We start from the raw sequence: 11,724 nt of genomic DNA, 5'->3' as shown, positions 1-11,724 counted from the left end.
ATCTGTATTCTGAATTCTGAATCTGAAATCTAAATCTGAAATTCTGAATTTTTGAATCTGAATTCTGAATCTGAATTCTGAATCTGAATTCTGAATCTGAAGTCTGAATCTGAATTCTGAATTCTGAATCTGAATTCTGAATCTGAATTCTGAATCTGAAGTCTGAATCTGAATTCTGAATCTGAATTCTGAATCTGAATTCTGAATCTGAATCTGAATTCTGAATCTGAATTCTGAATCTGAATTCTGAATCTGAATTCTGAATCTGAATTCTGAATCTGAATTCTGAATTCTGAATCTGAATTCTGAATCTGAATTCTGAATCTGAATTCTGAATTCTGAATTCTGAATTCTGAATTCTGAATTCTGAATTCTGAATCTGAATTCTGAATCTGAATTCTGAATCTGAATTCTGAATCTGAATTCTGAATCTGAATTCTGAATCTGAATTCTGAATCTGAATTCTGAATCTGAATTCTGAATCTGAATTCTGAATCTGAATTCTGAATCTGAATTCTGATTCTGAATCTGAATTCTGATCTGAATTCTGAATCCGAACTCTGAATCTGAATTTAAATTCTGAATTCTGAATCTGAATTTTTATCTGAATTCTAAGTCAGATTTCTGAACATGAATTCTGAATCTGAAATTTTTATTCTGAATTCTGAGTCTGAATTCTGAATCTGAATATAAATTCTAAATTTTAGATCGGCATTCTGAATCTTATTTCGAAACTTTGTATCCGGATTTTGGATTTTGAATCTGAATTTGGAATATGAATTCTGAATCCGAATTTTGAATTATGAATCAGAATTCTTATTTCCATTTTTTTTTAATTCTAAACTTCTACACTAAGAATTGGACTTCAATTATTTTTTGTTTATTTCTGAAATCCGAAATGAAAAAAAAGATCAGTAAAAATGCATTTTGTCTCCATCATGAGTGCCTTAAAGTAATGGAGAGACAAGAAGAGTAAATCACATCCAACTCATTCAGATCGAAATCATTCACCGATTGCGTCAGTTGTTTGATTGTGTTAGCTTAAAATCAGTCAATGTACTCAATGGAACGCAAAGTTTTTGCTGTTTTTAATGCACATCATCAGAAATCATAAAAATAGGAAATTTTTATCTCCAGCCCATGGTTCCACTAAATGGATAACAAATCTTGAAGTCAGCAGCCGAAATGATCAAAAATTGCTGTTGAATTTTTTAGAGTGCTTAGCATAGCTGCATTGATTTTTAAACAACAAGATCTAATCTTTGTTCAGGTTATTGGTTTGAAAATACGTACTATCTACTCCTCGTGTTTTGCTTTCCTTAAAATTGTACTGAAGTAGAAACAAATCCAAATTCGAAAATATCTACCCTAGGAGAAGTTACTTGAAAAAAACCTCTACACTCAATTCAATTATGTTATCGGGTAAAGCTCCAAAGTAAGATAGAACAAAAACCTAGTGGAAAATTCTTTGCAGTGTATCATCGAAACTGGAATAACATTTCGAAAGGATGAAATTCATTCCAGATCGAGAGTAAGATCCCTTAAGAAATTTGCCTGCTAGAAAAAATCAAGGTTTTATTCGAGTTTTAGCATTTTACTTACACAACAAAACTAGGCCTTGATCAAAGACCAATAATATCTGATGGGGCTTTCAACACACACATTTGTGTCCATCGACGCCACTTTTCCATGCAATAGCAAAAAAAAAAACAAACAAAAAACTAAAACGTACCGGTAGACCGTTTACCAGTTAATTAAGTTCGGAGAGACTAGTTTTTAGACGTTTCGTAACAGTGAAAGTTGTATCAAATACAAAAGAAAAAGATAAAAATAGGAGTTACTTCCCAGTATGGGAGCAAAAATATCGATTGCCACTTGTATGACTAGATACTTTTAATGCGAACATTTTTTCGCGCTCCCCTAGTTTTTAGTGTTACATTTTTTCCGTTCTTTCATTTTTACTTTTCAATAGATATTAGTTGACAGCTAGTTAGAACTGTATAGATTCCTGAAAGCCTGTTTTCGCTGAATGACGTCGCTTAAACAAAAAAAAAGTAAAGTTTTACCATACGTAGGATTCTTTGGGTACCTTAGTAGATGTCAAAAAAGTTGTTTGTTTAGTGAAACACTTCGATACGATTCAAATTCATGCCCTTGAAACACGATTTTTTACAATATAGTGTTCTTTGTAGTGATGAGAGTTTTCCGCCCTAGATTCATTAGAATTTATTTCGATATCAAATCCAAGCAAGCCGCGAATAGTATAAAGGTTTCCAACTCCATGGGAATAGTTTCGAGCTCAAACGAGTAGGCCATGCGAAACAGATGTAAACACCCCAGAGAACATCTTTTGGGAAAGCTTAACTTTCAAAGGGATGTTACTATTATTTATTGCCATTCCTAAATTAAACCTAGACTCCATCTACAACGTTCATGAGCTTTGCATTAATTCCACATCAAAATACTATTCATTCTACATGCATTTATTTCTATAAAAAAATGCGTTTACCCTTTTTGCATCATCAGACATCAACTTATTTAATCACACTTACAAATTCATGTCAATTGTTGCCAGTAGTTACGATTCATTGCCGAAGGTTCAGATTGAGTTACCTACGCAAAATTTCCTAATCTGTATACACTCACCTTTTCTTCCAATGCAACAATTGTTGGAAGTTGAATTTAAAACTAACACGCCAATCCATTTCATCGTCATCGATTTGTTTTGTGCATAAAAAAAAATAAAATAAAATCAATGACTAGGAGAAAATTTGAAAAAGTTACTGTATTGTGACATTAGTGAGAGTATCCATGTATAAGCAAATCAAAAAGAATAAAAGGAAGAAGCAAAACAAAAACAACAACGGAAACGCGGAAAATAACAGTATCAAATCAGCATCAATACTCACAATCACAAACACACACACACAAACGTACATGAAAATACCCATTGTCTTTTAGTGAAAATGAGCGACGAAGCGAAGAAGAAAAAGGAGAACACAACTACCAGAAGAATAAATGTATTTAAAAACAAAGGTGTTTAACCGGGTTAGACTCAATCTAGAAACAAAAGAGAACTCCTTGTTTTGTTAGAAGAAAAAAGACAGTTGATTATTTTTCTGTTGTATTTAATGTATTTTTATTATGGAGAAATTGCATCATATCGTAAATGTTCATTTCTTATCATCTTTTTCTACTTTATCCAGCTCAAGATTGTTGTCAAAAAAGCAGTTTAAGCATGAAGCTCGCAACAAGACAACAACATGGTGTGAACAAATCATTTTCGGCAATTCACCGATCCACGTTATAGATTCCAAGGGCTTGGTGGAAAATTGTTTTGAAAAATATTTCCAAAAGATTACAAAACAAAAGATGTTTAAATCAAAATAAGTTTTTACCATTTTTTTACACCTTTCCACTACTTTATCCTATCACTAAGGCCTGTTCACGAACGGAAGTGGACACTCGTATTTTAATGTTTTAAAGTAAGTATAACAGCTAGAATTGTTAATGTACCAATATAAACAACTTTTTCCAGGCAGCCATCTCAAATCATATCTGTACCCACACGTGAAAAGGATCTATCTTCAAAATTAAACAAAAACAACTTTCAGTACCTCATGATAGGCCAACATTTGCACTACTTAACGGTAATACCCTTTTGAGAAAATATTATTCCGTTACATTAAAAACTCATTTTGAGTAAAGGATCTATAAATATTCTAAAACCAGAACCGCCATCACATTGATAAACACCCTTTACTCCAGAACAATTTTTCGCTACTACTCCACAAACAAACTCAAAATAATCAATTTGACTCTTTATTCAACATAAAAACATTGTTGCAAATGAACGCGAGCTTATAACTAAAGCTAAAAATAAGAAAATAGCAAAGGGTGTATAAACAGGTCACACAAAATATTACGTGAGCAAGGTTCTATCTACGATAGCGCGTTGGTTTTTCATGAAAATTGATATTCCTCTTTTATAACACATAGAGAATGCCTCTAAAAATCGTTTGTCTTTCATAAAAAGCAAAAATTTCAAGTGATTTTTAATAAGAAATTTAAAATAGTTTGTATTTTTTTTTCGAACGCTTTTTTCTCGATTCGCCATATATGGAGATACATCCTTTTCATGTGTTGGTACAGATATGTTTTTTGTTTGTTTACTTATCAAATTTTGTTTGCTTTTCTATAGTTTAAAGTATTTTTGTCAAAAATGGATACAATGACCCTCGCCGTTTTAGTTTTAGTGCACAACTTTTTCAGTCTGGAACCATCGCTTCAAACTGAAGCCGAGATACCCCCTGCTTGTGAGGAACCGGACGATAATGAATCCATCGATGATGGCAACAGGATGGCAATGGATGAGCAAATCAAGAATTTTATCCATTTCCGTTTAGAGCTCGAAGAGGAATTTCGAGACATAACAAAGAAACAAACATCTTTTATGGCGTAAAATAAGAGACAATGTGATCGCCAAAAGCCTCAACTGCAGCACTGATAAGCTGAAGTCAAAAACTTATGAAAACCTACCGGCTTAATTTGGATGCCAGGAATCGATCCGGCTCTAAGGCTGCTACTTGGACATATTTCAAAGTATTGGACGATGTTCTCGGAAAGGGTGCCAGGCCTAATGTTCCTGAGGAAATAATAGGGTCTTCTATTTCAATCACTAACGAAAATTTAGAGTCTAGGAATTTGATGCCAGGACCTAGTAGGCCATCTTCGAAGCGTCGTTTGGAAGTACAAAATGAAAACGATTTCAAAAGGTCAAAATTGAAAATCGAAGAGGAAAGAAATAGGGGCGCAAACTTGTGTTAGAAGAAATGAAACTCGGTATACAAAGAAAAGACAATAAGGAGTCAATATTTTTATAAGTAAATTCATATTTTCATATTTCATATATATATATATATATATATATATATATATATATATATATATATATATATATATATATATATATATATATATATATATATATATATATATATATATATATATATATATATATATATATATATATATATATATATATATATATATATATATATATTTTTTTTTTTTTATTAGATTATCTTTCTTTTTTACCTCGATTAGGTACACTCTAATGTGGTCTGAATATTAGTACCAATTGATTGTAGACGGTTCTTGGAATCCTGAAGGTTTCGAAAAATTCGAAGTCTGATTTTTTTGCTACAGTTCGCAAATAAATCGGAACTCTTTGTTATCGCCTGCGTTTTCTGCGAACATTACGAATTTTGAAGAAATTCCATTAAAATAAAGCACACTCAGCTCACTATCATCGAAAAAAAAATCGGAATCTTCCATCTCTTCAAAACAGGTAAACAAAAACAATATTTTCTATCGATTGCACAGTTCGTAAATAGATGTGATTGTTCAAAAACCTCGACTAGCTCGAGGGGCTAGTGAGGTGGCCACGGAAAAGCACTTCAGACACTTGCGACGTTCACGGACTTAGACGGGCTCAGATTAAAAATTATGAACGCGCGAACTGCAGGAAAATGACCGTCTGCGGTGTTCAAGAGCCAAGAGGTAGATTTATTAGAGTCTCAAAATAATCAACCTAAGAGAACCTACATTGTGTAGACTCTCTCCTATCGCTCACCTACTGACAATACAAGTGATAGCACAATACAAAAAGCTCATCTTCAATGCTGCTATAAAACTACTACAGTAGTACATGAATTTTCAGAACACTATTTTAGGGTGTTTAAGCGTTAACAAGATGATTGACATTTCTCCGAAAAAAATCGATCAACTGATCACAGCATGCGGAAATACAACACGTGTTGTAAAAAAAACTTGAAGGCGACAGATATTGAAAATGTTTTAGCATGGCAAAATTTTCAAAATGTGCAAAAAGGGACGAAATTTCTACCACTTTTTCCCAACACCAGTGAACTTACTCTTAGTATGGGAATGATAAATAGTTGGGAAAAAAACTTGTTTTTCTGTAATAAGTAGTAATAATCCACTGCCAGTAGTAAATGATCCACTGCCGATTATTTATAATGATTTTTTAAAGTTTAACTAAACAAAAAACCGTTCCTACTCATCCCGGTGTAGAGCAGATAAGGGCATAACAAGCTCCCGGGGTGAAGTGAGCTCTCCTCTTTTCTACGGAAGTACGTATTTTCTTAAATAAATTTTGATGAGGAACAGTTAGGAAGTTCCTTTAGTTATAATTCCACAACAAAAATGCTATGTTTTTTTACAATGTATTTATTTATTTATTCATTTATTTAACATATACAGTCCCCCAACAATCATTAGTCACTTAACGTATCATTTCACCACAAAATGTTCGTTCATTCGGGTGTAAGTGGACCAAACATCAAGCTTTGCATGAATTTCAGTCATTAAATATTCCCTCTTTGATTTTAAACATGATTTTGTTTCCAATTTTGTTGAAAAATAAAATAATTTACCGAAACAATCAACGTTTTTCAAAACCACAATTATGGGTCAAAATTGAAGCTTGTAACAATTATTAGTCATATTGCCCACAATTATTAGTCACATAGAAGTCCATGGCAACACCCGAATATCAACACGAAAATCAACAAGTTTCTGGCAAACATTCAGGGGCATTCTTCGCTAGTATACGTTCAAGGGGCAATTAGGTTGAGCTAGCAACCAAGAAATGTTTTGTTTTGCTTGCGAAAAAGTGACCCATGATTGTGTGGAACTTGGTGGATTCTGTAACAATTATGGGTCACTTTTATTTTGCTAAATATTATTGAATTTTCGCATTTCATTCGCTCAGTTGTATTTGGAATCTTTGAAATACCCGTATAAGGGGCTTAACGGTTGAAAATGTCAACCTTATAACATTGGAATTTTATGCGATAGTTCCACAGCTTATAGTCCACCTTTGATAAAAAGTATTCAAACAGCAATTTTACTGTTATAAAACGCACAAATAATATTTTTAATGCATTTTGATGATATTGTCGATTAACTAATAATAATAATTTGATATAATTTCTTTTGGTTTAGAAGATATCAGCAGTTCTAATGATCGGTGACTAATAATTGTGTGTGACCCATGATTGTGGGGGGACTGTAGTTGAGGGTAATTCATTTCCTTGTTTTGTTACTACACTTCGTGCTTCAAAGTCATAAAAAAGATCATACTTAAACTTATTTGTATCTTCGTGTTTGTTTTATTAATTTACTTATTTGTCCCCCCGTTGAAACTTTACAGAAATATTTAGAAAAACTCAACTTGGTTCACAATATCCTACCAACCTATCTACCTAAGGATCTGGCACTGATTGCCCGACGCATAGGGCTGAGATAAAAGATCTCCACTGCTGGCGATCCGGAACCAGCTTCTTCACTTGCTGTCAGCCAAGGTTTTCGTCAACTGTGCGGATTTCAGCGGCTAGATTTCGTCTCTTCGAGCTTCTGGGCCTGCCTCTTTTTCGATGGCCATCTGGATTCCGGTCAAGCGCCTCTCTGCGAATCTCATGTTCATCTCTTAGTAGTCTGTGCCCAATCCATTCCCGTTCCCGAAGCTCGATTTCCAGCGCCTTTTGAAGCGCCTTTCCAAGTTTCGAAAAAATTATAATTTTTAAGCAGTAAGCAGCAAATAAGTTCTAGGGATCGATAAATCATCTTGATCTATAATGTACACACTGCTACATGATGTCCAGATTGTTCCTCAAGTTTTACCATCATGTGGCATCTTGATATAAGTTGTCTTTGCACTCCAAACATACAGACCGTGTATGAGAGCCAAACTCAACCTACGATGTTGAGCAATCGCTAGCACAATTGACCTATGCAGAATCTAGCCAGCAATCAGGTCAGTTGGGTGGCAGACTGGGCTTGAACCAACAAGGTGCAGAACCAGGACTAGACACTTCATTGAAGTTTTCATTTTTCACTATACCCAATTTTAAAATGCGTTATTACTTTAACTTGTTTACTCGGGCCTAACAGAGCACCATCGATCGGGGCATGATGAACATTTTCTACCGTAAAATCTAGCACCAAACTTAACTCGATGAAGTCAACTCAATTACAGTGCTACTGCTTGACAGATTCCATACGACGCGTTAGCCAATTACACCACGGTGAACGTGACGAAATAGGCTCCAGCATGCGTACACGTCCAGCTCCATCGGTCGACTGCTGGATCTGCTATCGAACACATGGAGTAGGTATATCTCGCATGTGTTCTTCGCGCATTATTGATCTCTCCGTTGTTTGTCTATCACCACTCATCGACTCGGAATTTTAGTCGATTTATTTCTCTAATACTAATTTGATTATTTTCAGGTACGAAGATGTACCAAGACGAACTCCGAACATTAGATTTAATCTAAAAAAATCTATACTGCTTATCATAGATGTTCAAAGTATTGGAAATCTTTTTCGACCTAAAACTGGAATGGAACACAAACTTATATTTTTGAGTTTTGATAGTGTTTTTGAATCAATTTTTGGAGTCAGGTATCAATTAACTTGCCAGTCCGTCGTTGAATTTTTATCATCAAGCGTCAAAAAATTCCAATCCTACGTTAAGCAGAGATCGATTATCGAACCGCTTTGGTTGAGGACAACACTATTTTTTTAGGGTAAGGTTTTCCGCAGAATTCTGAGCAATATTTAATGGGATATGTTAGCATATTACAACGATAATATTTAGCACATATATTATGACCTCACCAAACAGAAGGCTTGTATTCCAACTAAGTTTATGAATCATACCTAATCCAATGATAACAATAAATTGCTCACTCACCAGTGATTCAAGCTGAAGAGAGATCGTACAACCACCATTTTTTTTGCTCTGAACCTGACTGGAGATGGCTATCTTTATATTAAACAAAATCAACTTTGAAGAAAATTCAGTGAGTGATGATGTTGAGTTTGTCAAAGCAGGAAGCTAGTGGAAAAATTGTTTCAAAACACGTCTTTGATTAACAGTTTTCTTTATGATTGGGCTAGAAAATATTTTATTTTGTAAAATTTTCAACCGATATTTCTCGAGAAAGTCTTGATTTTTTTCTTTTTTTCTTTTATGAGACATCATCACTAAAAAAGTTTGTTATCTATACAGCTGAAGCCTTTCTTAACTATGTCAATACCTTCAAGTGTTTCTTAAACATTAGGAATCGCAACGATGTTTAATTTACTATTTGAAACTCAAGAGGTTTCCAAGTTTCGAAGTTTCTTTGGGGCAAACCGTTTCAAACTTAATCTCATTGAGCACGTTTCGATCTTATCTCGACTCGACCCGATTGGCAGAGAGCAGTTGATGAAAAATAAAATCAAAATTAGTTGCTTAGAGGATGCTTGCATGTTGTGTGCAGGAGACAGCACATTTTATTTGTTATCAATCCTAAAAGAGGCTAGAGATAGTTGGTCGTGGTCGGTGGTTTTAGATAACACGAGTGCTGTTCACCTGATGCTTAGAAGGCAGGTTCAGCAGAAATCGATATCGCCACGCCACTAAATACTACTGGTCGGTCAATTTACGGGGGGGACAAAGTCAGTCAGTTGGTCGAAGGTGGTGCCTCGGAACGGTTGTGATTTTATCAAAAGTCGAAAGGAAAAATTCTTATCCAATTCCTATTGTGATGAGAAGTGTATCATCTACTTTATTGGTCCTATCAATTACCGATCTGCAGCATCTTTAGTTTTTTTTTTTATTTCTGCCGATACGAAACGTGATCGCGGCATCAGCCTCGGAGGCGTCACTACTAGTTTGACTGACAAACAAGCAGACAATCTCTGCTTGGGACGGATTCACAATATTGGACAATTCAATTAACACCTTTTAAAAAACTAAGCATCAATAAAGGAAGGAAGGAAGGAATCTGAGCGTGAGTTATATCATCTTATTTGAATCATTGTTATCAGTGTTTTGAATTAAATTCTGACGTCTGATAATTTTCAACCACAATTTTCATCTTATCTATTCCCTGAAATTTCAATTTACTCAATTGAATTCATTTCTTCACAATAATTGCTGTTTTAAGTTTTAGTGATGAATAACTTTGGATAAATTTCCTTCTTTATTTGTAAGTATTTTCTTAAAACAACACAGATGATCTGATATGAGTATGATTTTATTTGCATTAAAACGTTTAAAAGAGCACTAAAAGGTACACTAAGTTCAATTCAGTTGAATCAACTATTGTTTGATTTTCACTGCTGGTTTGTGACCTACAACGCAGTGAAAGCTCTTTCGACAATCTCCTCCACCCAAGCCCACTATCATCGACTTCAGGCAGTCTAAAATCACACCGGATCGAGCTTCCTCTTCTACCAGGTTGCCAGTGAGCCAACTTATTCCCAAACTAAAAAAGAAACAGATAACAAATTATATTTATAAACTGAGGACCTCAGGATCAGAGGGATTTAACTGCCAAAATCATTTATAAAAAATAGATTTTTAAAAAAATATTTTTTAACACCATTTCGATTGAATTCAAACTGCTAGAGTTCTAAAATATGTGAAAAAATCGAGCATCTTGACAATTTTGAAGCGCGTTTTCTCGAAGCTGTCATTTAGGCTTTTTTTCAGGGATTTTTATTCATCCCAACTGTCATTTAGGCACTTCATCCCTCTGATTTTAACCGCCTCAACTTACTTCCACACGGCCATCCAGTAGCGCCGGATGTATTTCAGACCGGTTGAAAGTTGATTACCCTCGCAGATGACAAACTGAGAGCAGCGACCCGAATCTTCCTTCGCGTGAATGGCCGCATCCATCGAGTCCAACACCTTGCGAGCTATTTCGTTGATTTCGTCCAGCCGCTGAAGCTGGTTCAGTTCCAGCAGCGATCGCCTTCGACGTCGGCGACCTCCGATACGCACCTCTTCGACGCCTTCGCCGGTTAGCTCCGTCGTCGCGACCGGAACCATCAGATTGGTGTCCGCATTCGTCATCGTGAGGCACATTATCACCTGCAGGATAAACATTCCGAACGACAGGAATGCCAACGTGGTCAGGGCGATGTCGAACAGGTCCTTCAGGGCTAGACTCTTGCCTTCGTGGTGATGTTCCTTCTCGTGTTCGTACTCGAGACGATGGATGTGGTAGTAATCTCCCCGCGACTCTCCCTGTAGAAGTTCGTGAGGGTTTTTGTTGGGCAGCTGACCAGGGGCCGGTCTCGGTTGCAGTTGATACGGATTGGGCTGGTAAGGCTGAGCTTTGTAGGACGGATTGTAGGACGACGGATTGTAGGACGACGGATTGTAGGACGGATTGTAAGGCTGACTGTAGACCGGAGACGGGTGTTGGCTAGGGTCCGGATGTTGAACTGCAAAGCCCGTGATGACACCTTCGTCGAAGTAATCGCCAGCTACCGATGGTTGTTGGAGGTTGGGGTTCGCAGCTGAATCGGCTCGATGATTCCCCAGGTCATTCGTGACATTGGACATGCTCGGCGAAAGATAATTTCGGTAGATGTCATCCAAGGTGGTAGATCTGAAAGTAACAGTAACATTATCAAGACGAACTTCAACACCTTAAAAACGAGCAACTCACTTGGACAACCAATCGACATAGCCGGAGGATCCGGGATCGTACAGCATGGCGGTCTTTGGTGAGGGAAGTTTACTGCTGATGGTTGTAGTGTTATTCAGGTCCGGTGAGGATACCATAAGAGTTGATCCAAGGCGTTTCGAGAATCCTAGCGTGCTCGGCAGAAGCTCAGATATTATCTGCTGGGCGA

The sequence above is a fragment of the Uranotaenia lowii genome, unplaced genomic scaffold (genome assembly GCF_029784155.1).
Source record: "Uranotaenia lowii strain MFRU-FL unplaced genomic scaffold, ASM2978415v1 HiC_scaffold_99, whole genome shotgun sequence".
Classification (NCBI taxonomy): Eukaryota; Metazoa; Arthropoda; class Insecta; order Diptera; family Culicidae; genus Uranotaenia; species Uranotaenia lowii.
This window is presented reverse-complemented; position numbering follows the sequence as displayed.